Source organism: Centropristis striata, chromosome 14, assembly GCF_030273125.1.
Source record: "Centropristis striata isolate RG_2023a ecotype Rhode Island chromosome 14, C.striata_1.0, whole genome shotgun sequence".
Classification (NCBI taxonomy): Eukaryota; Metazoa; Chordata; class Actinopteri; order Perciformes; family Serranidae; genus Centropristis; species Centropristis striata.
This window is the reverse complement of record NC_081530.1, coordinates 12,257,569-12,284,441: the sequence shown is the minus strand read 5'-3', so window position 1 is coordinate 12,284,441 and position 26,873 is coordinate 12,257,569. Positions and strand designations below refer to the sequence as shown.

General features: G+C 44.7%; 36 non-coding genes across 36 annotated transcripts; 10 read left to right on the top strand and 26 right to left on the bottom strand.

Annotated features, from left to right (window-relative positions):
* Window positions 1-144: 144 nt before the first annotated feature.
* trnag-gcc (transfer RNA glycine (anticodon GCC)) lies at window positions 145-215 on the bottom strand. The gene has a single exon. It is a non-coding gene; the product is annotated as a tRNA-Gly (tRNA).
* Window positions 216-1,047: 832 nt separating this feature from the next.
* trnaq-cug (transfer RNA glutamine (anticodon CUG)) lies at window positions 1,048-1,119 on the bottom strand. Its single transcript has one exon. It is a non-coding gene; the product is annotated as a tRNA-Gln (tRNA).
* Window positions 1,120-1,381: 262 nt separating this feature from the next.
* On the top strand, window positions 1,382-1,453 carry trnae-cuc (transfer RNA glutamic acid (anticodon CUC)). The gene has a single exon. It is a non-coding gene; the product is annotated as a tRNA-Glu (tRNA).
* Window positions 1,454-2,296: 843 nt separating this feature from the next.
* Window positions 2,297-2,367, bottom strand: trnag-gcc (transfer RNA glycine (anticodon GCC)). The gene has a single exon. It is a non-coding gene; the product is annotated as a tRNA-Gly (tRNA).
* An 832-nt stretch (window positions 2,368-3,199) lies between these two features.
* trnaq-cug (transfer RNA glutamine (anticodon CUG)) lies at window positions 3,200-3,271 on the bottom strand. Its single transcript has one exon. It is a non-coding gene; the product is annotated as a tRNA-Gln (tRNA).
* Window positions 3,272-3,533: 262 nt separating this feature from the next.
* Window positions 3,534-3,605, top strand: trnae-cuc (transfer RNA glutamic acid (anticodon CUC)). The gene has a single exon. It is a non-coding gene; the product is annotated as a tRNA-Glu (tRNA).
* An 843-nt stretch (window positions 3,606-4,448) lies between these two features.
* Window positions 4,449-4,519, bottom strand: trnag-gcc (transfer RNA glycine (anticodon GCC)). The gene has a single exon. It is a non-coding gene; the product is annotated as a tRNA-Gly (tRNA).
* Window positions 4,520-5,351: 832 nt separating this feature from the next.
* On the bottom strand, window positions 5,352-5,423 carry trnaq-cug (transfer RNA glutamine (anticodon CUG)). The gene has a single exon. It is a non-coding gene; the product is annotated as a tRNA-Gln (tRNA).
* Window positions 5,424-5,685: 262 nt separating this feature from the next.
* On the top strand, window positions 5,686-5,757 carry trnae-cuc (transfer RNA glutamic acid (anticodon CUC)). Its single transcript has one exon. It is a non-coding gene; the product is annotated as a tRNA-Glu (tRNA).
* An 843-nt stretch (window positions 5,758-6,600) lies between these two features.
* Window positions 6,601-6,671, bottom strand: trnag-gcc (transfer RNA glycine (anticodon GCC)). Its single transcript has one exon. It is a non-coding gene; the product is annotated as a tRNA-Gly (tRNA).
* Window positions 6,672-7,503: 832 nt separating this feature from the next.
* On the bottom strand, window positions 7,504-7,575 carry trnaq-cug (transfer RNA glutamine (anticodon CUG)). The gene has a single exon. It is a non-coding gene; the product is annotated as a tRNA-Gln (tRNA).
* A 262-nt stretch (window positions 7,576-7,837) lies between these two features.
* trnae-cuc (transfer RNA glutamic acid (anticodon CUC)) lies at window positions 7,838-7,909 on the top strand. Its single transcript has one exon. It is a non-coding gene; the product is annotated as a tRNA-Glu (tRNA).
* An 843-nt stretch (window positions 7,910-8,752) lies between these two features.
* On the bottom strand, window positions 8,753-8,823 carry trnag-gcc (transfer RNA glycine (anticodon GCC)). Its single transcript has one exon. It is a non-coding gene; the product is annotated as a tRNA-Gly (tRNA).
* An 832-nt stretch (window positions 8,824-9,655) lies between these two features.
* On the bottom strand, window positions 9,656-9,727 carry trnaq-cug (transfer RNA glutamine (anticodon CUG)). The gene has a single exon. It is a non-coding gene; the product is annotated as a tRNA-Gln (tRNA).
* A 262-nt stretch (window positions 9,728-9,989) lies between these two features.
* trnae-cuc (transfer RNA glutamic acid (anticodon CUC)) lies at window positions 9,990-10,061 on the top strand. The gene has a single exon. It is a non-coding gene; the product is annotated as a tRNA-Glu (tRNA).
* An 843-nt stretch (window positions 10,062-10,904) lies between these two features.
* On the bottom strand, window positions 10,905-10,975 carry trnag-gcc (transfer RNA glycine (anticodon GCC)). Its single transcript has one exon. It is a non-coding gene; the product is annotated as a tRNA-Gly (tRNA).
* Window positions 10,976-11,807: 832 nt separating this feature from the next.
* On the bottom strand, window positions 11,808-11,879 carry trnaq-cug (transfer RNA glutamine (anticodon CUG)). The gene has a single exon. It is a non-coding gene; the product is annotated as a tRNA-Gln (tRNA).
* A 262-nt stretch (window positions 11,880-12,141) lies between these two features.
* trnae-cuc (transfer RNA glutamic acid (anticodon CUC)) lies at window positions 12,142-12,213 on the top strand. The gene has a single exon. It is a non-coding gene; the product is annotated as a tRNA-Glu (tRNA).
* An 843-nt stretch (window positions 12,214-13,056) lies between these two features.
* On the bottom strand, window positions 13,057-13,127 carry trnag-gcc (transfer RNA glycine (anticodon GCC)). The gene has a single exon. It is a non-coding gene; the product is annotated as a tRNA-Gly (tRNA).
* An 832-nt stretch (window positions 13,128-13,959) lies between these two features.
* Window positions 13,960-14,031, bottom strand: trnaq-cug (transfer RNA glutamine (anticodon CUG)). The gene has a single exon. It is a non-coding gene; the product is annotated as a tRNA-Gln (tRNA).
* Window positions 14,032-14,954: 923 nt separating this feature from the next.
* Window positions 14,955-15,025, bottom strand: trnag-gcc (transfer RNA glycine (anticodon GCC)). Its single transcript has one exon. It is a non-coding gene; the product is annotated as a tRNA-Gly (tRNA).
* Window positions 15,026-15,857: 832 nt separating this feature from the next.
* trnaq-cug (transfer RNA glutamine (anticodon CUG)) lies at window positions 15,858-15,929 on the bottom strand. Its single transcript has one exon. It is a non-coding gene; the product is annotated as a tRNA-Gln (tRNA).
* A 262-nt stretch (window positions 15,930-16,191) lies between these two features.
* trnae-cuc (transfer RNA glutamic acid (anticodon CUC)) lies at window positions 16,192-16,263 on the top strand. The gene has a single exon. It is a non-coding gene; the product is annotated as a tRNA-Glu (tRNA).
* An 843-nt stretch (window positions 16,264-17,106) lies between these two features.
* Window positions 17,107-17,177, bottom strand: trnag-gcc (transfer RNA glycine (anticodon GCC)). The gene has a single exon. It is a non-coding gene; the product is annotated as a tRNA-Gly (tRNA).
* Window positions 17,178-18,009: 832 nt separating this feature from the next.
* On the bottom strand, window positions 18,010-18,081 carry trnaq-cug (transfer RNA glutamine (anticodon CUG)). The gene has a single exon. It is a non-coding gene; the product is annotated as a tRNA-Gln (tRNA).
* A 923-nt stretch (window positions 18,082-19,004) lies between these two features.
* Window positions 19,005-19,075, bottom strand: trnag-gcc (transfer RNA glycine (anticodon GCC)). Its single transcript has one exon. It is a non-coding gene; the product is annotated as a tRNA-Gly (tRNA).
* Window positions 19,076-19,907: 832 nt separating this feature from the next.
* trnaq-cug (transfer RNA glutamine (anticodon CUG)) lies at window positions 19,908-19,979 on the bottom strand. The gene has a single exon. It is a non-coding gene; the product is annotated as a tRNA-Gln (tRNA).
* Window positions 19,980-20,241: 262 nt separating this feature from the next.
* Window positions 20,242-20,313, top strand: trnae-cuc (transfer RNA glutamic acid (anticodon CUC)). The gene has a single exon. It is a non-coding gene; the product is annotated as a tRNA-Glu (tRNA).
* Window positions 20,314-21,156: 843 nt separating this feature from the next.
* On the bottom strand, window positions 21,157-21,227 carry trnag-gcc (transfer RNA glycine (anticodon GCC)). Its single transcript has one exon. It is a non-coding gene; the product is annotated as a tRNA-Gly (tRNA).
* Window positions 21,228-22,059: 832 nt separating this feature from the next.
* trnaq-cug (transfer RNA glutamine (anticodon CUG)) lies at window positions 22,060-22,131 on the bottom strand. The gene has a single exon. It is a non-coding gene; the product is annotated as a tRNA-Gln (tRNA).
* A 262-nt stretch (window positions 22,132-22,393) lies between these two features.
* On the top strand, window positions 22,394-22,465 carry trnae-cuc (transfer RNA glutamic acid (anticodon CUC)). The gene has a single exon. It is a non-coding gene; the product is annotated as a tRNA-Glu (tRNA).
* An 843-nt stretch (window positions 22,466-23,308) lies between these two features.
* On the bottom strand, window positions 23,309-23,379 carry trnag-gcc (transfer RNA glycine (anticodon GCC)). The gene has a single exon. It is a non-coding gene; the product is annotated as a tRNA-Gly (tRNA).
* Window positions 23,380-24,211: 832 nt separating this feature from the next.
* Window positions 24,212-24,283, bottom strand: trnaq-cug (transfer RNA glutamine (anticodon CUG)). The gene has a single exon. It is a non-coding gene; the product is annotated as a tRNA-Gln (tRNA).
* Window positions 24,284-25,206: 923 nt separating this feature from the next.
* On the bottom strand, window positions 25,207-25,277 carry trnag-gcc (transfer RNA glycine (anticodon GCC)). Its single transcript has one exon. It is a non-coding gene; the product is annotated as a tRNA-Gly (tRNA).
* An 832-nt stretch (window positions 25,278-26,109) lies between these two features.
* trnaq-cug (transfer RNA glutamine (anticodon CUG)) lies at window positions 26,110-26,181 on the bottom strand. Its single transcript has one exon. It is a non-coding gene; the product is annotated as a tRNA-Gln (tRNA).
* A 262-nt stretch (window positions 26,182-26,443) lies between these two features.
* trnae-cuc (transfer RNA glutamic acid (anticodon CUC)) lies at window positions 26,444-26,515 on the top strand. The gene has a single exon. It is a non-coding gene; the product is annotated as a tRNA-Glu (tRNA).
* Window positions 26,516-26,873: the final 358 nt, after the last annotated feature.

Below are 26,873 nucleotides of genomic sequence, written 5' to 3'. Positions count from 1 at the left end.
GAGTGCCTAAACTTTCAACAACATCCTGCAGCCACATGGTCCTTTCATGTATCCATTTCACAACCCTGATCCAGGCAAAAAGCCATTAGCATTGCACTCTGGTAGTTGTACAAGGCCTGAGTTCAAACACTATCAAAGACTTCCTGCATTGGCCGGGAATCGGACCCGGGTCTCCCGCGTGGCAGGCGAGAATTCTACCACTGAACCACCAATGCTCACGTGCCCACTGAACCTCTTAGTACTCCTAGCAGGCTAACATCAGAGCCAAACTATATCGTAGTTCAAGACTATGCACTTCTGCGCTGGCCAGGTTTTTAATTTCATTATTTTTCCAATGTTCTGTCTGTTTTAGTGTAGTGTCTGCTGTCTCACCCAGTGTAACATCTTCTGATGTGTTTTTCCGGGTGTTCCCCAGGGTCCCTCACAGTTTCACACCAATGCGAGAGGATCTCATCCTCAAGCCTCATTGGTAAGTAGAGTCTCTGGTACAACAAGTGGTTTCCTGGTCCCCATGATCTTCTCTCTGGACCCCTCCTCTCTTGCAACTTTCAGAGAACAGAGTCTCTGGACTGCTCTATACTTTTTGACTCCAATCCGTGTGTCCTGCTCAGACAGCAATCACAAAGAGGGGTGTTTTAAGACCTTTGGTTATGTAACACACGGTCAACTACAGTTACAAGTTAGCCCCAGAGGCTTTCATAAAATGGTGTAAATATGCATTAAGCTCAAAAACAAGAAATGCTGAAAAATGAAAGATGTCCCATCCAGACACTAGGCAAACACAAACAATTTGGCTACATTTCTGTATGGAGTTTAAGAAAAGACTCTTACCTTGCTCGTTATTTGGACCTTCCTGTTGTTACCTCTTTTCCCTTTATAGACCTTGTCTCCTTATCCTTGTAGGACTTATTATCATTTGCAGCCTCGTCCGACACAATTCTGTGAAGTGACATTCGAGAACACAAGGATTGTCCTCCACTATTCTGTGACAGACATTACAGGTCTTTGATTATTTCAGCTGAGATGAGATGTCTTTTACCTACCTAAAGGTTCTACCGAGATTTGAACTCGGATCGCTGGATTCAGAGTCCAGAGTGCTCACCATTACACCATAGAACCTGCGCAAAAGGAAGAGAGAGAGGTGATTTTGATGTCTTGTCAAGGAAATGCTACGTCAAAGAGGCCAATTTGGGATCGATTTGCCCCTCAGCATACACTATCTTTAATGTAAGTAGAGCTGACAAAAACTTGGCACTTTAACATCAAGAGGAACTGAAGAAAGTGATTGGATAGTATGACTGTATGTGTGAAAAAGAAGTTGTTTAAAACCTTTTTGCAAATTGGTGTGAACAATTATCATTAATAACGTCCGAAGAGTGACTCCCTGATGGTCTAGTGGCTAGGATTCGGCGCTCTCACCGCCGCGGCCCGGGTTCGATTCCCGGTCAGGGAATCCTGAATTGACACAAGCTCCCTGCTTTATTTAAACAAGGGACAGGGTGTTGTTTGCTTGATTGACAATCATGCCAGTTGTCTGAACCCTTTTAATCTCTTGAGGCACAGTAAAACCCATCACTAGCATACTCCAAATGCATCACCACGACCATTAGCAGCTTGGTATGGAGGGTGAGTGACTCCCTGATGGTCTAGTGGCTAGGATTCGTCTCACCTCCGTGTTTGATTCCCGGTTAGGGGATACCTGAGGTGTTATTTGCTTGATTTACAATCATGTCATTTGTCCCTGTTGTCGTGGCTCCCTGCTGGTGGATGAAACAAAGTTCCCACATTTGGACCTTCCCGTTGTTAACTCTTGTCCCATTATACAGCTTGTCTCTTCATCCTTGTAGGACTTGGCTATCATTTAAGAGAAACTGCCCAGCAGCACTGCCTGTCACCTCTTAAGATGTGTCTGGATGTGTGTTCAGCAACTGCAGCCTGTGACATAACATTCTAGAACACTGATGCATTAGAGCCACGAGGACTGTGGATGGAACCTCTCCACAGAATCTTTTGCAAGTCTGTGAAACCAGTGGGATGGGCCACGACCTTCAGAATATGAAACTGACGCACAGCCTACTGCACAGATAAGGCACGAAATGCAGCTACACGTCATTGGTGAAATGGAGACACGTTAATGAACATGAACAGAGGTGAGTGCCTAAACTTTCAACAACATCCTGCAGCCACATGGTCCTTTCATGTATCCATTTCACAACCCTGATCCAGGCAAAAAGCCATTAGCATTGCACTCTGGTAGTTGTACAAGGCCTGAGTTCAAACACTATCAAAGACTTGTTGCATTGGCCGGGAATCGGACCCGGGTCTCCCGCGTGGCAGGCGAGAATTCTACCACTGAACCACCAATGCTCACGTGCCCACTGAACCTCTTAGTACTCCTAGCAGGCTAACATCAGAGCCAAACTATATGGTAGTTCAAGACTATGCACTTCTGCGCTGGCCAGGTTTTTAATTTCATTATTTTTCCAATGTTCTGTCTGTTTTAGTGTAGTGTCTGCTGTCTCACCCAGTGTAACATCTTCTGATGTGTTTTTCCGGGTGTTCCCCAGGGTCCCTCACAGTTTCACACCAATGCGAGAGGATCTCATCCTCAAGCCTCATTGGTAAGTAGAGTCTCTGGTACAACAAGTGGTTTCCTGGTCCCCATGATCTTCTCTCTGGACCCCTCCTCTCTTGCAACTTTCAGAGAACAGAGTCTCTGGACTGCTCTATACTTTTTGACTCCAATCCGTGTGTCCTGCTCAGACAGCAATCACAAAGAGGGGTGTTTTAAGACCTTTGGTTATGTAACACACGGTCAACTACAGTTACAAGTTAGCCCCAGAGGCTTTCATAAAATGGTGTAAATATGCATTAAGCTCAAAAACAAGAAATGCTGAAAAATGAAAGATGTCCCATCCAGACACTAGGCAAACACAAACAATTTGGCTACATTTCTGTATGGAGTTTAAGAAAAGACTCTTACCTTGCTCGTTATTTGGACCTTCCTGTTGTTACCTCTTTTCCCTTTATAGACCTTGTCTCCTTATCCTTGTAGGACTTATTATCATTTGCAGCCTCGTCCGACACAATTCTGTGAAGTGACATTCGAGAACACAAGGATTGTCCTCCACTATTCTGTGACAGACATTACAGGTCTTTGATTATTTCAGCTGAGATGAGATGTCTTTTACCTACCTAAAGGTTCTACCGAGATTTGAACTCGGATCGCTGGATTCAGAGTCCAGAGTGCTCACCATTACACCATAGAACCTGCGCAAAAGGAAGAGAGAGAGGTGATTTTGATGTCTTGTCAAGGAAATGCTACGTCAAAGAGGCCAATTTGGGATCGATTTGCCCCTCAGCATACACTATCTTTAATGTAAGTAGAGCTGACAAAAACTTGGCACTTTAACATCAAGAGGAACTGAAGAAAGTGATTGGATAGTATGACTGTATGTGTGAAAAAGAAGTTGTTTAAAACCTTTTTGCAAATTGGTGTGAACAATTATCATTAATAACGTCCGAAGAGTGACTCCCTGATGGTCTAGTGGCTAGGATTCGGCGCTCTCACCGCCGCGGCCCGGGTTCGATTCCCGGTCAGGGAATCCTGAATTGACACAAGCTCCCTGCTTTATTTAAACAAGGGACAGGGTGTTGTTTGCTTGATTGACAATCATGCCAGTTGTCTGAACCCTTTTAATCTCTTGAGGCACAGTAAAACCCATCACTAGCATACTCCAAATGCATCACCACGACCATTAGCAGCTTGGTATGGAGGGTGAGTGACTCCCTGATGGTCTAGTGGCCAGGATTCGTCTCACCTCCGTGTTTGATTCCCGGTTAGGGGATGCCTGAGGTGTTATTTGCTTGATTTACAATCATGTCATTTGTCCCTGTTGTCGTGGCTCCCTGCTGGTGGATGAAACAAAGTTCCCACATTTGGACCTTCCCGTTGTTAACTCTTGTCCCATTATACAGCTTGTCTCTTCATCCTTGTAGGACTTGGCTATCATTTAAGAGAAACTGTCCAGCAGCACTGCCTGTCACCTCTTAAGATGTGTCTGGATGTGTGTTCAGCAACTGCAGCCTGTGACATAACATTCTAGAACCCTGATGCATTAGAGCCACGAGGACTGTGGATGGAACCTCTCCACAGAATCTTTTGCAAGTCTGTGAAACCAGTGGGATGGGCCACGACCTTCAGAATATGAAACTGACGCACAGCCTACTGCACAGATAAGGCACGAAATGCAGCTACACGTCATTGGTGAAATGGAGACACGTTAATGAACATGAACAGAGGTGAGTGCCTAAACTTTCAACAACATCCTGCAGCCACATGGTCCTTTCATGTATCCATTTCACAACCCTGATCCAGGCAAAAAGCCATTAGCATTGCACTCTGGTAGTTGTACAAGGCCTGAGTTCAAACACTATCAAAGACTTGTTGCATTGGCCGGGAATCGGACCCGGGTCTCCCGCGTGGCAGGCGAGAATTCTACCACTGAACCACCAATGCTCACGTGCCCACTGAACCTCTTAGTACTCCTAGCAGGCTAACATCAGAGCCAAACTATATGGTAGTTCAAGACTATGCACTTCTGCGCTGGCCAGGTTTTTAATTTCATTATTTTTCCAATGTTCTGTCTGTTTTAGTGTAGTGTCTGCTGTCTCACCCAGTGTAACATCTTCTGATGTGTTTTTCCGGGTGTTCCCCAGGGTCCCTCACAGTTTCACACCAATGCGAGAGGATCTCATCCTCAAGCCTCATTGGTAAGTAGAGTCTCTGGTACAACAAGTGGTTTCCTGGTCCCCATGATCTTCTCTCTGGACCCCTCCTCTCTTGCAACTTTCAGAGAACAGAGTCTCTGGACTGCTCTATACTTTTTGACTCCAATCCGTGTGTCCTGCTCAGACAGCAATCACAAAGAGGGGTGTTTTAAGACCTTTGGTTATGTAACACACGGTCAACTACAGTTACAAGTTAGCCCCAGAGGCTTTCATAAAATGGTGTAAATATGCATTAAGCTCAAAAACAAGAAATGCTGAAAAATGAAAGATGTCCCATCCAGACACTAGGCAAACACAAACAATTTGGCTACATTTCTGTATGGAGTTTAAGAAAATATTCTTACCTTGCTGGTTATTTGGACCTTCCTGTTGTTACCTCTTTTCCCTTTATAGACCTTGTCTCCTTATCCTTGTAGGACTTATTATCATTTGCAGCCTCGTCCGACACAATTCTGTGAAGTGACATTCGAGAACACAAGGATTGTCCTCCACTATTCTGTGACAGACATTACAGGTCTTTGATTATTTCAGCTGAGATGAGATGTCTTTTACCTACCTAAAGGTTCTACCGAGATTTGAACTCGGATCGCTGGATTCAGAGTCCAGAGTGCTCACCATTACACCATAGAACCTGCGCAAAAGGAAGAGAGAGAGGTGATTTTGATGTCTTGTCAAGGAAATGCTACGTCAAAGAGGCCAATTTGGGATCGATTTGCCCCTCAGCATACACTATCTTTAATGTAAGTAGAGCTGACAAAAACTTGGCACTTTAACATCAAGAGGAACTGAAGAAAATGATTGGATAGTATGACTGTATGTGTGAAAAAGAAGTTGTTTAAAACCTTTTTGCAAATTGGTGTGAACAATTATCATTAATAACGTCCGAAGAGTGACTCCCTGATGGTCTAGTGGCTAGGATTCGGCGCTCTCACCGCCGCGGCCCGGGTTCGATTCCCGGTCAGGGAATCCTGAATTGACACAAGCTCCCTGCTTTATTTAAACAAGGGACAGGGTGTTGTTTGCTTGATTGACAATCATGCCAGTTGTCTGAACCCTTTTAATCTCTTGAGGCACAGTAAAACCCATCACTAGCATACTCCAAATGCATCACCACGACCATTAGCAGCTTGGTATGGAGGGTGAGTGACTCCCTGATGGTCTAGTGGCTAGGATTCGTCTCACCTCCGTGTTTGATTCCCGGTTAGGGGATACCTGAGGTGTTATTTGCTTGATTTACAATCATGTCATTTGTCCCTGTTGTCGTGGCTCCCTGCTGGTGGATGAAACAAAGTTCCCACATTTGGACCTTCCCGTTGTTAACTCTTGTCCCATTATACAGCTTGTCTCTTCATCCTTGTAGGACTTGGCTATCATTTAAGAGAAACTGCCCAGCAGCACTGCCTGTCACCTCTTAAGATGTGTCTGGATGTGTGTTCAGCAACTGCAGCCTGTGACATAACATTCTAGAACACTGATGCATTAGAGCCACGAGGACTGTGGATGGAACCTCTCCACAGAATCTTTTGCAAGTCTGTGAAACCAGTGGGATGGGCCACGACCTTCAGAATATGAAACTGACGCACAGCCTACTGCACAGATAAGGCACGAAATGCAGCTACACGTCATTGGTGAAATGGAGACACGTTAATGAACATGAACAGAGGTGAGTGCCTAAACTTTCAACAACATCCTGCAGCCACATGGTCCTTTCATGTATCCATTTCACAACCCTGATCCAGGCAAAAAGCCATTAGCATTGCACTCTGGTAGTTGTACAAGGCCTGAGTTCAAACACTATCAAAGACTTCCTGCATTGGCCGGGAATCGGACCCGGGTCTCCCGCGTGGCAGGCGAGAATTCTACCACTGAACCACCAATGCTCACGTGCCCACTGAACCTCTTAGTACTCCTAGCAGGCTAACATCAGAGCCAAACTATATGGTAGTTCAAGACTATGCACTTCTGCGCTGGCCAGGTTTTTAATTTCATTATTTTTCCAATGTTCTGTCTGTTTTAGTGTAGTGTCTGCTGTCTCACCCAGTGTAACATCTTCTGATGTGTTTTTCCGGGTGTTCCCCAGGGTCCCTCACAGTTTCACACCAATGCGAGAGGATCTCATCCTCAAGCCTCATTGGTAAGTAGAGTCTCTGGTACAACAAGTGGTTTCCTGGTCCCCATGATCTTCTCTCTGGACCCCTCCTCTCTTGCAACTTTCAGAGAACAGAGTCTCTGGACTGCTCTATACTTTTTGACTCCAATCCGTGTGTCCTGCTCAGACAGCAATCACAAAGAGGGGTGTTTTAAGACCTTTGGTTATGTAACACACGGTCAACTACAGTTACAAGTTAGCCCCAGAGGCTTTCATAAAATGGTGTAAATATGCATTAAGCTCAAAAACAAGAAATGCTGAAAAATGAAAGATGTCCCATCCAGACACTAGGCAAACACAAACAATTTGGCTACATTTCTGTATGGAGTTTAAGAAAAGACTCTTACCTTGCTCGTTATTTGGACCTTCCTGTTGTTACCTCTTTTCCCTTTATAGACCTTGTCTCCTTATCCTTGTAGGACTTATTATCATTTGCAGCCTCGTCCGACACAATTCTGTGAAGTGACATTCGAGAACACAAGGATTGTCCTCCACTATTCTGTGACAGACATTACAGGTCTTTGATTATTTCAGCTGAGATGAGATGTCTTTTACCTACCTAAAGGTTCTACCGAGATTTGAACTCGGATCGCTGGATTCAGAGTCCAGAGTGCTCACCATTACACCATAGAACCTGCGCAAAAGGAAGAGAGAGAGGTGATTTTGATGTCTTGTCAAGGAAATGCTACGTCAAAGAGGCCAATTTGGGATCGATTTGCCCCTCAGCATACACTATCTTTAATGTAAGTAGAGCTGACAAAAACTTGGCACTTTAACATCAAGAGGAACTGAAGAAAGTGATTGGATAGTATGACTGTATGTGTGAAAAAGAAGTTGTTTAAAACCTTTTTGCAAATTGGTGTGAACAATTATCATTAATAACGTCCGAAGAGTGACTCCCTGATGGTCTAGTGGCTAGGATTCGGCGCTCTCACCGCCGCGGCCCGGGTTCGATTCCCGGTCAGGGAATCCTGAATTGACACAAGCTCCCTGCTTTATTTAAACAAGGGACAGGGTGTTGTTTGCTTGATTGACAATCATGCCAGTTGTCTGAACCCTTTTAATCTCTTGAGGCACAGTAAAACCCATCACTAGCATACTCCAAATGCATCACCACGACCATTAGCAGCTTGGTATGGAGGGTGAGTGACTCCCTGATGGTCTAGTGGCCAGGATTCGTCTCACCTCCGTGTTTGATTCCCGGTTAGGGGATACCTGAGGTGTTATTTGCTTGATTTACAATCATGTCATTTGTCCCTGTTGTCGTGGCTCCCTGCTGGTGGATGAAACAAAGTTCCCACATTTGGACCTTCCCGTTGTTAACTCTTGTCCCATTATACAGCTTGTCTCTTCATCCTTGTAGGACTTGGCTATCATTTAAGAGAAACTGTCCAGCAGCACTGCCTGTCACCTCTTAAGATGTGTCTGGATGTGTGTTCAGCAACTGCAGCCTGTGACATAACATTCTAGAACCCTGATGCATTAGAGCCACGAGGACTGTGGATGGAACCTCTCCACAGAATCTTTTGCAAGTCTGTGAAACCAGTGGGATGGGCCACGACCTTCAGAATATGAAACTGACGCACAGCCTACTGCACAGATAAGGCACGAAATGCAGCTACACGTCATTGGTGAAATGGAGACACGTTAATGAACATGAACAGAGGTGAGTGCCTAAACTTTCAACAACATCCTGCAGCCACATGGTCCTTTCATGTATCCATTTCACAACCCTGATCCAGGCAAAAAGCCATTAGCATTGCACTCTGGTAGTTGTACAAGGCCTGAGTTCAAACACTATCAAAGACTTGTTGCATTGGCCGGGAATCGGACCCGGGTCTCCCGCGTGGCAGGCGAGAATTCTACCACTGAACCACCAATGCTCACGTGCCCACTGAACCTCTTAGTACTCCTAGCAGGCTAACATCAGAGCCAAACTATATGGTAGTTCAAGACTATGCACTTCTGCGCTGGCCAGGTTTTTAATTTCATTATTTTTCCAATGTTCTGTCTGTTTTAGTGTAGTGTCTGCTGTCTCACCCAGTGTAACATCTTCTGATGTGTTTTTCCGGGTGTTCCCCAGGGTCCCTCACAGTTTCACACCAATGCGAGAGGATCTTATCCTCAAGCCTCATTGGTAAGTAGAGTCTCTGGTACAACAAGTGGTTTCCTGGTCCCCATGATCTTCTCTCTGGACCCCTCCTCTCTTGCAACTTTCAGAGAACAGAGTCTCTGGACTGCTCTATACTTTTTGACTCCAATCCGTGTGTCCTGCTCAGACAGCAATCACAAAGAGGGGTGTTTTAAGACCTTTGGTTATGTAACACACGGTCAACTACAGTTACAAGTTAGCCCCAGAGGCTTTCATAAAATGGTGTAAATATGCATTAAGCTCAAAAACAAGAAATGCTGAAAAATGAAAGATGTCCCATCCAGACACTAGGCAAACACAAACAATTTGGCTACATTTCTGTATGGAGTTTAAGAAAATATTCTTACCTTGCTGGTTATTTGGACCTTCCTGTTGTTACCTCTTTTCCCTTTATAGACCTTGTCTCCTTATCCTTGTAGGACTTATTATCATTTGCAGCCTCGTCCGACACAATTCTGTGAAGTGACATTCGAGAACACAAGGATTGTCCTCCACTATTCTGTGACAGACATTACAGGTCTTTGATTATTTCAGCTGAGATGAGATGTCTTTTACCTACCTAAAGGTTCTACCGAGATTTGAACTCGGATCGCTGGATTCAGAGTCCAGAGTGCTCACCATTACACCATAGAACCTGCGCAAAAGGAAGAGAGAGAGGTGATTTTGATGTCTTGTCAAGGAAATGCTACGTCAAAGAGGCCAATTTGGGATCGATTTGCCCCTCAGCATACACTATCTTTAATGTAAGTAGAGCTGACAAAAACTTGGCACTTTAACATCAAGAGGAACTGAAGAAAGTGATTGGATAGTATGACTGTATGTGTGAAAAAGAAGTTGTTTAAAACCTTTTTGCAAATTGGTGTGAACAATTATCATTAATAACGTCCGAAGAGTGACTCCCTGATGGTCTAGTGGCTAGGATTCGGCGCTCTCACCGCCGCGGCCCGGGTTCGATTCCCGGTCAGGGAATCCTGAATTGACACAAGCTCCCTGCTTTATTTAAACAAGGGACAGGGTGTTGTTTGCTTGATTGACAATCATGCCAGTTGTCTGAACCCTTTTAATCTCTTGAGGCACAGTAAAACCCATCACTAGCATACTCCAAATGCATCACCACGACCATTAGCAGCTTGGTATGGAGGGTGAGTGACTCCCTGATGGTCTAGTGGCCAGGATTCGTCTCACCTCCGTGTTTGATTCCCGGTTAGGGGATACCTGAGGTGTTATTTGCTTGATTTACAATCATGTCATTTGTCCCTGTTGTCGTGGCTCCCTGCTGGTGGATGAAACAAAGTTCCCACATTTGGACCTTCCCGTTGTTAACTCTTGTCCCATTATACAGCTTGTCTCTTCATCCTTGTAGGACTTGGCTATCATTTAAGAGAAACTGTCCAGCAGCACTGCCTGTCACCTCTTAAGATGTGTCTGGATGTGTGTTCAGCAACTGCAGCCTGTGACATAACATTCTAGAACACTGATGCATTAGAGCCACGAGGACTGTGGATGGAACCTCTCCACAGAATCTTTTGCAAGTCTGTGAAACCAGTGGGATGGGCCACGACCTTCAGAATATGAAACTGACGCACAGCCTACTGCACAGATAAGGCACGAAATGCAGCTACACGTCATTGGTGAAATGGAGACACGTTAATGAACATGAACAGAGGTGAGTGCCTAAACTTTCAACAACATCCTGCAGCCACATGGTCCTTTCATGTATCCATTTCACAACCCTGATCCAGGCAAAAAGCCATTAGCATTGCACTCTGGTAGTTGTACAAGGCCTGAGTTCAAACACTATCAAAGACTTGCTGCATTGGCCGGGAATCGGACCCGGGTCTCCCGCGTGGCAGGCGAGAATTCTACCACTGAACCACCAATGCTCACGTGCCCACTGAACCTCTTAGTACTCCTAGCAGGCTAACATCAGAGCCAAACTATATGGTAGTTCAAGACTATGCACTTCTGCGCTGGCCAGGTTTTTAATTTCATTATTTTTCCAATGTTCTGTCTGTTTTAGTGTAGTGTCTGCTGTCTCACCCAGTGTAACATCTTCTGATGTGTTTTTCCGGGTGTTCCCCAGGGTCCCTCACAGTTTCACACCAATGCGAGAGGATCTCATCCTCAAGCCTCATTGGTAAGTAGAGTCTCTGGTACAACAAGTGGTTTCCTGGTCCCCATGATCTTCTCTCTGGACCCCTCCTCTCTTGCAACTTTCAGAGAACAGAGTCTCTGGACTGCTCTATACTTTTTGACTCCAATCCGTGTGTCCTGCTCAGACAGCAATCACAAAGAGGGGTGTTTTAAGACCTTTGGTTATGTAACACACGGTCAACTACAGTTACAAGTTAGCCCCAGAGGCTTTCATAAAATGGTGTAAATATGCATTAAGCTCAAAAACAAGAAATGCTGAAAAATGAAAGATGTCCCATCCAGACACTAGGCAAACACAAACAATTTGGCTACATTTCTGTATGGAGTTTAAGAAAAGATTCTTACCTTGCTGGTTATTTGGACCTTCCTGTTGTTACCTCTTTTCCCTTTATAGACCTTGTCTCCTTATCCTTGTAGGACTTATTATCATTTGCAGCCTCGTCCGACACAATTCTGTGAAGTGACATTCCAGAACACAAGGATTGTCCTCCACTATTCTGTGACAGACATTACAGGTCTTTGATTATTTCAGCTGAGATGAGATGTCTTTTACCTACCTAAAGGTTCTACCGAGATTTGAACTCGGATCGCTGGATTCAGAGTCCAGAGTGCTCACCATTACACCATAGAACCTGCGCAAAAGGAAGAGAGAGAGGTGATTTTGATGTCTTGTCAAGGAAATGCTACGTCAAAGAGGCCAATTTGGGATCGATTTGCCCCTCAGCATACACTATCTTTAATGTAAGTAGAGCTGACAAAAACTTGGCACTTTAACATCAAGAGGAACTGAAGAAAATGATTGGATAGTATGACTGTATGTGTGAAAAAGAAGTTGTTTAAAACCTTTTTGCAAATTGGTGTGAACAATTATCATTAATAACGTCCGAAGAGTGACTCCCTGATGGTCTAGTGGCTAGGATTCGGCGCTCTCACCGCCGCGGCCCGGGTTCGATTCCCGGTCAGGGAATCCTGAATTGACACAAGCTCCCTGCTTTATTTAAACAAGGGACAGGGTGTTGTTTGCTTGATTGACAATCATGCCAGTTGTCTGAACCCTTTTAATCTCTTGAGGCACAGTAAAACCCATCACTAGCATACTCCAAATGCATCACCACGACCATTAGCAGCTTGGTATGGAGGGTGAGTGACTCCCTGATGGTCTAGTGGCCAGGATTCGTCTCACCTCCGTGTTTGATTCCCGGTTAGGGGATACCTGAGGTGTTATTTGCTTGATTTACAATCATGTCATTTGTCCCTGTTGTCGTGGCTCCCTGCTGGTGGATGAAACAAAGTTCCCACATTTGGACCTTCCCGTTGTTAACTCTTGTCCCATTATACAGCTTGTCTCTTCATCCTTGTAGGACTTGGCTATCATTTAAGAGAAACTGTCCAGCAGCACTGCCTGTCACCTCTTAAGATGTGTCTGGATGTGTGTTCAGCAACTGCAGCCTGTGACATAACATTCTAGAACCCTGATGCATTAGAGCCACGAGGACTGTGGATGGAACCTCTCCACAGAATCTTTTGCAAGTCTGTGAAACCAGTGGGATGGGCCACGACCTTCAGAATATGAAACTGACGCACAGCCTACTGCACAGATAAGGCACGAAATGCAGCTACACGTCATTGGTGAAATGGAGACACGTTAATGAACATGAACAGAGGTGAGTGCCTAAACTTTCAACAACATCCTGCAGCCACATGGTCCTTTCATGTATCCATTTCACAACCCTGATCCAGGCAAAAAGCCATTAGCATTGCACTCTGGTAGTTGTACAAGGCCTGAGTTCAAACACTATCAAAGACTTGTTGCATTGGCCGGGAATCGGACCCGGGTCTCCCGCGTGGCAGGCGAGAATTCTACCACTGAACCACCAATGCTCACGTGCCCACTGAACCTCTTAGTACTCCTAGCAGGCTAACATCAGAGCCAAACTATATGGTAGTTCAAGACTATGCACTTCTGCGCTGGCCAGGTTTTTAATTTCATTATTTTTCCAATGTTCTGTCTGTTTTAGTGTAGTGTCTGCTGTCTCACCCAGTGTAACATCTTCTGATGTGTTTTTCCGGGTGTTCCCCAGGGTCCCTCACAGTTTCACACCAATGCGAGAGGATCTTATCCTCAAGCCTCATTGGTAAGTAGAGTCTCTGGTACAACAAGTGGTTTCCTGGTCCCCATGATCTTCTCTCTGGACCCCTCCTCTCTTGCAACTTTCAGAGAACAGAGTCTCTGGACTGCTCTATACTTTTTGACTCCAATCCGTGTGTCCTGCTCAGACAGCAATCACAAAGAGGGGTGTTTTAAGACCTTTGGTTATGTAACACACGGTCAACTACAGTTACAAGTTAGCCCCAGAGGCTTTCATAAAATGGTGTAAATATGCATTAAGCTCAAAAACAAGAAATGCTGAAAAATGAAAGATGTCCCATCCAGACACTAGGCAAACACAAACAATTTGGCTACATTTCTGTATGGAGTTTAAGAAAATATTCTTACCTTGCTGGTTATTTGGACCTTCCTGTTGTTACCTCTTTTCCCTTTATAGACCTTGTCTCCTTATCCTTGTAGGACTTATTATCATTTGCAGCCTCGTCCGACACAATTCTGTGAAGTGACATTCCAGAACACAAGGATTGTCCTCCACTATTCTGTGACAGACATTACAGGTCTTTGATTATTTCAGCTGAGATGAGATGTCTTTTACCTACCTAAAGGTTCTACCGAGATTTGAACTCGGATCGCTGGATTCAGAGTCCAGAGTGCTCACCATTACACCATAGAACCTGCGCAAAAGGAAGAGAGAGAGGTGATTTTGATGTCTTGTCAAGGAAATGCTACGTCAAAGAGGCCAATTTGGGATCGATTTGCCCCTCAGCATACACTATCTTTAATGTAAGTAGAGCTGACAAAAACTTGGCACTTTAACATCAAGAGGAACTGAAGAAAATGATTGGATAGTATGACTGTATGTGTGAAAAAGAAGTTGTTTAAAACCTTTTTGCAAATTGGTGTGAACAATTATCATTAATAACGTCCGAAGAGTGACTCCCTGATGGTCTAGTGGCTAGGATTCGTCTCACCTCCGTGTTTGATTCCCGGTTAGGGGATACCTGAGGTGTTATTTGCTTGATTTACAATCATGTCATTTGTCCCTGTTGTCGTGGCTCCCTGCTGGTGGATGAAACAAAGTTCCCACATTTGGACCTTCCCGTTGTTAACTCTTGTCCCATTATACAGCTTGTCTCTTCATCCTTGTAGGACTTGGCTATCATTTAAGAGAAACTGCCCAGCAGCACTGCCTGTCACCTCTTAAGATGTGTCTGGATGTGTGTTCAGCAACTGCAGCCTGTGACATAACATTCTAGAACACTGATGCATTAGAGCCACGAGGACTGTGGATGGAACCTCTCCACAGAATCTTTTGCAAGTCTGTGAAACCAGTGGGATGGGCCACGACCTTCAGAATATGAAACTGACGCACAGCCTACTGCACAGATAAGGCACGAAATGCAGCTACACGTCATTGGTGAAATGGAGACACGTTAATGAACATGAACAGAGGTGAGTGCCTAAACTTTCAACAACATCCTGCAGCCACATGGTCCTTTCATGTATCCATTTCACAACCCTGATCCAGGCAAAAAGCCATTAGCATTGCACTCTGGTAGTTGTACAAGGCCTGAGTTCAAACACTATCAAAGACTTGCTGCATTGGCCGGGAATCGGACCCGGGTCTCCCGCGTGGCAGGCGAGAATTCTACCACTGAACCACCAATGCTCACGTGCCCACTGAACCTCTTAGTACTCCTAGCAGGCTAACATCAGAGCCAAACTATATGGTAGTTCAAGACTATGCACTTCTGCGCTGGCCAGGTTTTTAATTTCATTATTTTTCCAATGTTCTGTCTGTTTTAGTGTAGTGTCTGCTGTCTCACCCAGTGTAACATCTTCTGATGTGTTTTTCCGGGTGTTCCCCAGGGTCCCTCACAGTTTCACACCAATGCGAGAGGATCTCATCCTCAAGCCTCATTGGTAAGTAGAGTCTCTGGTACAACAAGTGGTTTCCTGGTCCCCATGATCTTCTCTCTGGACCCCTCCTCTCTTGCAACTTTCAGAGAACAGAGTCTCTGGACTGCTCTATACTTTTTGACTCCAATCCGTGTGTCCTGCTCAGACAGCAATCACAAAGAGGGGTGTTTTAAGACCTTTGGTTATGTAACACACGGTCAACTACAGTTACAAGTTAGCCCCAGAGGCTTTCATAAAATGGTGTAAATATGCATTAAGCTCAAAAACAAGAAATGCTGAAAAATGAAAGATGTCCCATCCAGACACTAGGCAAACACAAACAATTTGGCTACATTTCTGTATGGAGTTTAAGAAAATATTCTTACCTTGCTGGTTATTTGGACCTTCCTGTTGTTACCTCTTTTCCCTTTATAGACCTTGTCTCCTTATCCTTGTAGGACTTATTATCATTTGCAGCCTCGTCCGACACAATTCTGTGAAGTGACATTCGAGAACACAAGGATTGTCCTCCACTATTCTGTGACAGACATTACAGGTCTTTGATTATTTCAGCTGAGATGAGATGTCTTTTACCTACCTAAAGGTTCTACCGAGATTTGAACTCGGATCGCTGGATTCAGAGTCCAGAGTGCTCACCATTACACCATAGAACCTGCGCAAAAGGAAGAGAGAGAGGTGATTTTGATGTCTTGTCAAGGAAATGCTACGTCAAAGAGGCCAATTTGGGATCGATTTGCCCCTCAGCATACACTATCTTTAATGTAAGTAGAGCTGACAAAAACTTGGCACTTTAACATCAAGAGGAACTGAAGAAAGTGATTGGATAGTATGACTGTATGTGTGAAAAAGAAGTTGTTTAAAACCTTTTTGCAAATTGGTGTGAACAATTATCATTAATAACGTCCGAAGAGTGACTCCCTGATGGTCTAGTGGCTAGGATTCGGCGCTCTCACCGCCGCGGCCCGGGTTCGATTCCCGGTCAGGGAATCCTGAATTGACACAAGCTCCCTGCTTTATTTAAACAAGGGACAGGGTGTTGTTTGCTTGATTGACAATCATGCCAGTTGTCTGAACCCTTTTAATCTCTTGAGGCACAGTAAAACCCATCACTAGCATACTCCAAATGCATCACCACGACCATTAGCAGCTTGGTATGGAGGGTGAGTGACTCCCTGATGGTCTAGTGGCCAGGATTCGTCTCACCTCCGTGTTTGATTCCCGGTTAGGGGATACCTGAGGTGTTATTTGCTTGATTTACAATCATGTCATTTGTCCCTGTTGTCGTGGCTCCCTGCTGGTGGATGAAACAAAGTTCCCACATTTGGACCTTCCCGTTGTTAACTCTTGTCCCATTATACAGCTTGTCTCTTCATCCTTGTAGGACTTGGCTATCATTTAAGAGAAACTGTCCAGCAGCACTGCCTGTCACCTCTTAAGATGTGTCTGGATGTGTGTTCAGCAACTGCAGCCTGTGACATAACATTCTAGAACCCTGATGCATTAGAGCCACGAGGACTGTGGATGGAACCTCTCCACAGAATCTTTTGCAAGTCTGTGAAACCAGTGGGATGGGCCACGACCTTCAGAATATGAAACTGACGCACAGCCTACTGCACAGATAAGGCACGAAATGCAGCTACACGTCATTGGTGAAATGGAGACACGTTAATGAACATGAACAGAGGTGAGTGCCTAAACTTTCAACAACATCCTGCAGCCACATGGTCCTTTCATGTATCCATTTCACAACCCTGATCCAGGCAAAAAGCCATTAGCATTGCACTCTGGTAGTTGTACAAGGCCTGAGTTCAAACACTATCAAAGACTTGTTGCATTGGCCGGGAATCGGACCCGGGTCTCCCGCGTGGCAGGCGAGAATTCTACCACTGAACCACCAATGCTCACGTGCCCACTGAACCTCTTAGTACTCCTAGCAGGCTAACATCAGAGCCAAACTATATGGTAGTTCAAGACTATGCACTTCTGCGCTGGCCAGGTTTTTAATTTCATTATTTTTCCAATGTTCTGTCTGTTTTAGTGTAGTGTCTGCTGTCTCACCCAGTGTAACATCTTCTGATGTGTTTTTCCGGGTGTTCCCCAGGGTCCCTCACAGTTTCACACCAATGCGAGAGGATCTTATCCTCAAGCCTCATTGGTAAGTAGAGTCTCTGGTACAACAAGTGGTTTCCTGGTCCCCATGATCTTCTCTCTGGACCCCTCCTCTCTTGCAACTTTCAGAGAACAGAGTCTCTGGACTGCTCTATACTTTTTGACTCCAATCCGTGTGTCCTGCTCAGACAGCAATCACAAAGAGGGGTGTTTTAAGACCTTTGGTTATGTAACACACGGTCAACTACAGTTACAAGTTAGCCCCAGAGGCTTTCATAAAATGGTGTAAATATGCATTAAGCTCAAAAACAAGAAATGCTGAAAAATGAAAGATGTCCCATCCAGACACTAGGCAAACACAAACAATTTGGCTACATTTCTGTATGGAGTTTAAGAAAATATTCTTACCTTGCTGGTTATTTGGACCTTCCTGTTGTTACCTCTTTTCCCTTTATAGACCTTGTCTCCTTATCCTTGTAGGACTTATTATCATTTGCAGCCTCGTCCGACACAATTCTGTGAAGTGACATTCCAGAACACAAGGATTGTCCTCCACTATTCTGTGACAGACATTACAGGTCTTTGATTATTTCAGCTGAGATGAGATGTCTTTTACCTACCTAAAGGTTCTACCGAGATTTGAACTCGGATCGCTGGATTCAGAGTCCAGAGTGCTCACCATTACACCATAGAACCTGCGCAAAAGGAAGAGAGAGAGGTGATTTTGATGTCTTGTCAAGGAAATGCTACGTCAAAGAGGCCAATTTGGGATCGATTTGCCCCTCAGCATACACTATCTTTAATGTAAGTAGAGCTGACAAAAACTTGGCACTTTAACATCAAGAGGAACTGAAGAAAATGATTGGATAGTATGACTGTATGTGTGAAAAAGAAGTTGTTTAAAACCTTTTTGCAAATTGGTGTGAACAATTATCATTAATAACGTCCGAAGAGTGACTCCCTGATGGTCTAGTGGCTAGGATTCGTCTCACCTCCGTGTTTGATTCCCGGTTAGGGGATACCTGAGGTGTTATTTGCTTGATTTACAATCATGTCATTTGTCCCTGTTGTCGTGGCTCCCTGCTGGTGGATGAAACAAAGTTCCCACATTTGGACCTTCCCGTTGTTAACTCTTGTCCCATTATACAGCTTGTCTCTTCATCCTTGTAGGACTTGGCTATCATTTAAGAGAAACTGCCCAGCAGCACTGCCTGTCACCTCTTAAGATGTGTCTGGATGTGTGTTCAGCAACTGCAGCCTGTGACATAACATTCTAGAACACTGATGCATTAGAGCCACGAGGACTGTGGATGGAACCTCTCCACAGAATCTTTTGCAAGTCTGTGAAACCAGTGGGATGGGCCACGACCTTCAGAATATGAAACTGACGCACAGCCTACTGCACAGATAAGGCACGAAATGCAGCTACACGTCATTGGTGAAATGGAGACACGTTAATGAACATGAACAGAGGTGAGTGCCTAAACTTTCAACAACATCCTGCAGCCACATGGTCCTTTCATGTATCCATTTCACAACCCTGATCCAGGCAAAAAGCCATTAGCATTGCACTCTGGTAGTTGTACAAGGCCTGAGTTCAAACACTATCAAAGACTTGCTGCATTGGCCGGGAATCGGACCCGGGTCTCCCGCGTGGCAGGCGAGAATTCTACCACTGAACCACCAATGCTCACGTGCCCACTGAACCTCTTAGTACTCCTAGCAGGCTAACATCAGAGCCAAACTATATGGTAGTTCAAGACTATGCACTTCTGCGCTGGCCAGGTTTTTAATTTCATTATTTTTCCAATGTTCTGTCTGTTTTAGTGTAGTGTCTGCTGTCTCACCCAGTGTAACATCTTCTGATGTGTTTTTCCGGGTGTTCCCCAGGGTCCCTCACAGTTTCACACCAATGCGAGAGGATCTCATCCTCAAGCCTCATTGGTAAGTAGAGTCTCTGGTACAACAAGTGGTTTCCTGGTCCCCATGATCTTCTCTCTGGACCCCTCCTCTCTTGCAACTTTCAGAGAACAGAGTCTCTGGACTGCTCTATACTTTTTGACTCCAATCCGTGTGTCCTGCTCAGACAGCAATCACAAAGAGGGGTGTTTTAAGACCTTTGGTTATGTAACACACGGTCAACTACAGTTACAAGTTAGCCCCAGAGGCTTTCATAAAATGGTGTAAATATGCATTAAGCTCAAAAACAAGAAATGCTGAAAAATGAAAGATGTCCCATCCAGACACTAGGCAAACACAAACAATTTGGCTACATTTCTGTATGGAGTTTAAGAAAATATTCTTACCTTGCTGGTTATTTGGACCTTCCTGTTGTTACCTCTTTTCCCTTTATAGACCTTGTCTCCTTATCCTTGTAGGACTTATTATCATTTGCAGCCTCGTCCGACACAATTCTGTGAAGTGACATTCGAGAACACAAGGATTGTCCTCCACTATTCTGTGACAGACATTACAGGTCTTTGATTATTTCAGCTGAGATGAGATGTCTTTTACCTACCTAAAGGTTCTACCGAGATTTGAACTCGGATCGCTGGATTCAGAGTCCAGAGTGCTCACCATTACACCATAGAACCTGCGCAAAAGGAAGAGAGAGAGGTGATTTTGATGTCTTGTCAAGGAAATGCTACGTCAAAGAGGCCAATTTGGGATCGATTTGCCCCTCAGCATACACTATCTTTAATGTAAGTAGAGCTGACAAAAACTTGGCACTTTAACATCAAGAGGAACTGAAGAAAGTGATTGGATAGTATGACTGTATGTGTGAAAAAGAAGTTGTTTAAAACCTTTTTGCAAATTGGTGTGAACAATTATCATTAATAACGTCCGAAGAGTGACTCCCTGATGGTCTAGTGGCTAGGATTCGGCGCTCTCACCGCCGCGGCCCGGGTTCGATTCCCGGTCAGGGAATCCTGAATTGACACAAGCTCCCTGCTTTATTTAAACAAGGGACAGGGTGTTGTTTGCTTGATTGACAATCATGCCAGTTGTCTGAACCCTTTTAATCTCTTGAGGCACAGTAAAACCCATCACTAGCATACTCCAAATGCATCACCACGACCATTAGCAGCTTGGTATGGAGGGTGAGTGACTCCCTGATGGTCTAGTGGCCAGGATTCGTCTCACCTCCGTGTTTGATTCCCGGTTAGGGGATACCTGAGGTGTTATTTGCTTGATTTACAATCATGTCATTTGTCCCTGTTGTCGTGGCTCCCTGCTGGTGGATGAAACAAAGTTCCCACATTTGGACCTTCCCGTTGTTAACTCTTGTCCCATTATACAGCTTGTCTCTTCATCCTTGTAGGACTTGGCTATCATTTAAGAGAAACTGTCCAGCAGCACTGCCTGTCACCTCTTAAGATGTGTCTGGATGTGTGTTCAGCAACTGCAGCCTGTGACATAACATTCTAGAACCCTGATGCATTAGAGCCACGAGGACTGTGGATGGAACCTCTCCACAGAATCTTTTGCAAGTCTGTGAAACCAGTGGGATGGGCCACGACCTTCAGAATATGAAACTGACGCACAGCCTACTGCACAGATAAGGCACGAAATGCAGCTACACGTCATTGGTGAAATGGAGACACGTTAATGAACATGAACAGAGGTGAGTGCCTAAACTTTCAACAACATCCTGCAGCCACATGGTCCTTTCATGTATCCATTTCACAACCCTGATCCAGGCAAAAAGCCATTAGCATTGCACTCTGGTAGTTGTACAAGGCCTGAGTTCAAACACTATCAAAGACTTGTTGCATTGGCCGGGAATCGGACCCGGGTCTCCCGCGTGGCAGGCGAGAATTCTACCACTGAACCACCAATGCTCACGTGCCCACTGAACCTCTTAGTACTCCTAGCAGGCTAACATCAGAGCCAAACTATATGGTAGTTCAAGACTATGCACTTCTGCGCTGGCCAGGTTTTTAATTTCATTATTTTTCCAATGTTCTGTCTGTTTTAGTGTAGTGTCTGCTGTCTCACCCAGTGTAACATCTTCTGATGTGTTTTTCCGGGTGTTCCCCAGGGTCCCTCACAGTTTCACACCAATGCGAGAGGATCTTATCCTCAAGCCTCATTGGTAAGTAGAGTCTCTGGTACAACAAGTGGTTTCCTGGTCCCCATGATCTTCTCTCTGGACCCCTCCTCTCTTGCAACTTTCAGAGAACAGAGTCTCTGGACTGCTCTATACTTTTTGACTCCAATCCGTGTGTCCTGCTCAGACAGCAATCACAAAGAGGGGTGTTTTAAGACCTTTGGTTATGTAACACACGGTCAACTACAGTTACAAGTTAGCCCCAGAGGCTTTCATAAAATGGTGTAAATATGCATTAAGCTCAAAAACAAGAAATGCTGAAAAATGAAAGATGTCCCATCCAGACACTAGGCAAACACAAACAATTTGGCTACATTTCTGTATGGAGTTTAAGAAAATATTCTTACCTTGCTGGTTATTTGGACCTTCCTGTTGTTACCTCTTTTCCCTTTATAGACCTTGTCTCCTTATCCTTGTAGGACTTATTATCATTTGCAGCCTCGTCCGACACAATTCTGTGAAGTGACATTCGAGAACACAAGGATTGTCCTCCACTATTCTGTGACAGACATTACAGGTCTTTGATTATTTCAGCTGAGATGAGATGTCTTTTACCTACCTAAAGGTTCTACCGAGATTTGAACTCGGATCGCTGGATTCAGAGTCCAGAGTGCTCACCATTACACCATAGAACCTGCGCAAAAGGAAGAGAGAGAGGTGATTTTGATGTCTTGTCAAGGAAATGCTACGTCAAAGAGGCCAATTTGGGATCGATTTGCCCCTCAGCATACACTATCTTTAATGTAAGTAGAGCTGACAAAAACTTGGCACTTTAACATCAAGAGGAACTGAAGAAAGTGATTGGATAGTATGACTGTATGTGTGAAAAAGAAGTTGTTTAAAACCTTTTTGCAAATTGGTGTGAACAATTATCATTAATAACGTCCGAAGAGTGACTCCCTGATGGTCTAGTGGCTAGGATTCGGCGCTCTCACCGCCGCGGCCCGGGTTCGATTCCCGGTCAGGGAATCCTGAATTGACACAAGCTCCCTGCTTTATTTAAACAAGGGACAGGGTGTTGTTTGCTTGATTGACAATCATGCCAGTTGTCTGAACCCTTTTAATCTCTTGAGGCACAGTAAAACCCATCACTAGCATACTCCAAATGCATCACCACGACCATTAGCAGCTTGGTATGGAGGGTGAGTGACTCCCTGATGGTCTAGTGGCCAGGATTCGTCTCACCTCCGTGTTTGATTCCCGGTTAGGGGATACCTGAGGTGTTATTTGCTTGATTTACAATCATGTCATTTGTCCCTGTTGTCGTGGCTCCCTGCTGGTGGATGAAACAAAGTTCCCACATTTGGACCTTCCCGTTGTTAACTCTTGTCCCATTATACAGCTTGTCTCTTCATCCTTGTAGGACTTGGCTATCATTTAAGAGAAACTGTCCAGCAGCACTGCCTGTCACCTCTTAAGATGTGTCTGGATGTGTGTTCAGCAACTGCAGCCTGTGACATAACATTCTAGAACACTGATGCATTAGAGCCACGAGGACTGTGGATGGAACCTCTCCACAGAATCTTTTGCAAGTCTGTGAAACCAGTGGGATGGGCCACGACCTTCAGAATATGAAACTGACGCACAGCCTACTGCACAGATAAGGCACGAAATGCAGCTACACGTCATTGGTGAAATGGAGACACGTTAATGAACATGAACAGAGGTGAGTGCCTAAACTTTCAACAACATCCTGCAGCCACATGGTCCTTTCATGTATCCATTTCACAACCCTGATCCAGGCAAAAAGCCATTAGCATTGCACTCTGGTAGTTGTACAAGGCCTGAGTTCAAACACTATCAAAGACTTGTTGCATTGGCCGGGAATCGGACCCAGGTCTCCCGCGTGGCAGGCGAGAATTCTACCACTGAACCACCAATGCTCACGTGCCCACTGAACCTCTTAGTACTCCTAGCAGGCTAACATCAGAGCCAAACTATATGGTAGTTCAAGACTATGCACTTCTGCGCTGGCCAGGTTTTTAATTTCATTATTTTTCCAATGTTCTGTCTGTTTTAGTGTAGTGTCTGCTGTCTCACCCAGTGTAACATCTTCTGATGTGTTTTTCCGGGTGTTCCCCAGGGTCCCTCACAGTTTCACACCAATGCGAGAGGATCTCATCCTCAAGCCTCATTGGTAAGTAGAGTCTCTGGTACAACAAGTGGTTTCCTGGTCCCCATGATCTTCTCTCTGGACCCCTCCTCTCTTGCAACTTTCAGAGAACAGAGTCTCTGGACTGCTCTATACTTTTTGACTCCAATCCGTGTGTCCTGCTCAGACAGCAATCACAAAGAGGGGTGTTTTAAGACCTTTGGTTATGTAACACACGGTCAACTACAGTTACAAGTTAGCCCCAGAGGCTTTCATAAAATGGTGTAAATATGCATTAAGCTCAAAAACAAGAAATGCTGAAAAATGAAAGATGTCCCATCCAGACACTAGGCAAACACAAACAATTTGGCTACATTTCTGTATGGAGTTTAAGAAAAGACTCTTACCTTGCTCGTTATTTGGACCTTCCTGTTGTTACCTCTTTTCCCTTTATAGACCTTGTCTCCTTATCCTTGTAGGACTTATTCTCATTTGCAGCCTCGTCCGACACAATTCTGTGAAGTGACATTCGAGAACACAAGGATTGTCCTCCACTATTCTGTGACAGACATTACAGGTCTTTGATTATTTCAGCTGAGATGAGATGTCTTTTACCTACCTAAAAGTTCTACCGAGATTTGAACTCGGATCGCTGGATTCAGAGTCCAGAGTGCTCACCATTACACCATAGAGCCTGCGCAAAAGGAAGAGAGAGAGGTGATTTTGATGTCTTGTCAAGGAAATGCTACGTCAAAGAGGCCAATTTGGGATCGATTTGCCCCTCAGCATACACTATCTTTAATGTAAGTAGAGCTGACAAAAACTTGGCACTTTAACATCAAGAGGAACTGAAGAAAATGATTGGATAGTATGACTGTATGTGTGAAAAAGAAGTTGTTTAAAACCTTTTTGCAAATTGGTGTGAACAATTATCATTAATAACGTCCGAAGAGTGACTCCCTGATGGTCTAGTGGCTAGGATTCGTCTCACCTCCGTGTTTGATTCCCGGTTAGGGGATACCTGAGGTGTTATTTGCTTGATTTACAATCATGTCATTTGTCCCTGTTGTCGTGGCTCCCTGCTGGTGGATGAAACAAAGTTCCCACATTTGGACCTTCCCGTTGTTAACTCTTGTCCCATTATACAGCTTGTCTCTTCATCCTTGTAGGACTTGGCTATCATTTAAGAGAAACTGTCCAGCAGCACTGCCTGTCACCTCTTAAGATGTGTCTGGATGTGTGTTCAGCAACTGCAGCCTGTGACATAACATTCTAGAACACTGATGCATTAGAGCCACGAGGACTGTGGATGGAACCTCTCCACAGAATCTTTTGCAAGTCTGTGAAACCAGTGGGATGGGCCACGACCTTCAGAATATGAAACTGACGCACAGCCTACTGCACAGATAAGGCACGAAATGCAGCTACACGTCATTGGTGAAATGGAGACACGTTAATGAACATGAACAGAGGTGAGTGCCTAAACTTTCAACAACATCCTGCAGCCACATGGTCCTTTCATGTATCCATTTCACAACCCTGATCCAGGCAAAAAGCCATTAGCATTGCACTCTGGTAGTTGTACAAGGCCTGAGTTCAAACACTATCAAAGGCTTGTTGCATTGGCCGGGAATCGGACCCGGGTCTCCCGCGTGGCAGGCGAGAATTCTACCACTGAACCACCAATGCTCACGTGCCCACTGAACCTCTTAGTACTCCTAGCAGGCTAACATCAGAGCCAAACTATATGGTAGTTCAAGACTATGCACTTCTGCGCTGGCCAGGTTTTTAATTTCATTATTTTTCCAATGTTCTGTCTGTTTTAGTGTAGTGTCTGCTGTCTCACCCACTGTAACATCTTCTGATGTGTTTTTCCGGGTGTTCCCCAGGGTCCCTCACAGTTTCACACCAATGCGAGAGGATCTCATCCTCAAGCCTCATTGGTAAGTAGAGTCTCTGGTACAACAAGTGGTTTCCTGGTCCCCATGATCTTCTCTCTGGACCCCTCCTCTCTTGCAACTTTCAGAGAACAGAGTCTCTGGACTGCCCTATACTTTTTGACTCCAATCCGTGTGTCCTGCTCAGACAGCAATCACAAAGAGGGGTGTTTTAAGACCTTTGGTTATGTAACACACGGTCAACTACAGTTACAAGTTAGCCCCAGAGGCTTTCATAAAATGGTGTAAATATGCATTAAGCTCAAAAACAAGAAATGCTGAAAAATGAAAGATGTCCCATCCAGTCACTAGGCAAACACAAACAATTTGGCTACATTTCTGTATGGAGTTTAAGAAAAGACTCTTACCTTGCTCGTTATTTGGACCTTCCTGTTGTTACCTCTTTTCCCTTTATAGACCTTGTCTCCTTATCCTTGTAGGACTTATTCTCATTTGCAGCCTCGTCCGACACAATTCTGTGAAGTGACATTCGAGAACACAAGGATTGTCCTCCACTATTCTGTGACAGACATTACAGGTCTTTGATTATTTCAGCTGAGATGAGATGTCTTTTACCTACCTAAAGGTTCTACCGAGATTTGAACTCGGATCGCTGGATTCAGAGTCCAGAGTGCTCACCATTACACCATAGAACCTGCGCAAAAGGAAGAGAGAGAGGTGATTTTGATGTCTTGTCAAGGAAATGCTACGTCAAAGAGGCCAATTTGGGATCGATTTGCCCCTCAGCATACACTATCTTTAATGTAAGTAGAGCTGACAAAAACTTGGCACTTTAACATCAAGAGGAACTGAAGAAAATGATTGGATAGTATGACTGTATGTGTGAAAAAGAAGTTGTTTAAAACCTTTTTGCAAATTGGTGTGAACAATTATCATTAATAACGTCCGAAGAGTGACTCCCTGATGGTCTAGTGGCTAGGATTCGGCGCTCTCACCGCCGCGGCCCGGGTTCGATTCCCGGTCAGGGAATCCTGAATTGACACAAGCTCCCTGCTTTATTTAAACAAGGGACAGGGTGTTGTTTGCTTGATTGACAATCATGCCAGTTGTCTGAACCCTTTTAATCTCTTGAGGCACAGTAAAACCCATCACTAGCATACTCCAAATGCATCACCACGACCATTAGCAGCTTGGTATGGAGGGTGAGTGACTCCCTGATGGTCTAGTGGCCAGGATTCGTCTCACCTCCGTGTTTGATTCCCGGTTAGGGGATACCTGAGGTGTTATTTGCTTGATTTACAATCATGTCATTTGTCCCTGTTGTCGTGGCTCCCTGCTGGTGGATGAAACAAAGTTCCCACATTTGGACCTTCCCGTTGTTAACTCT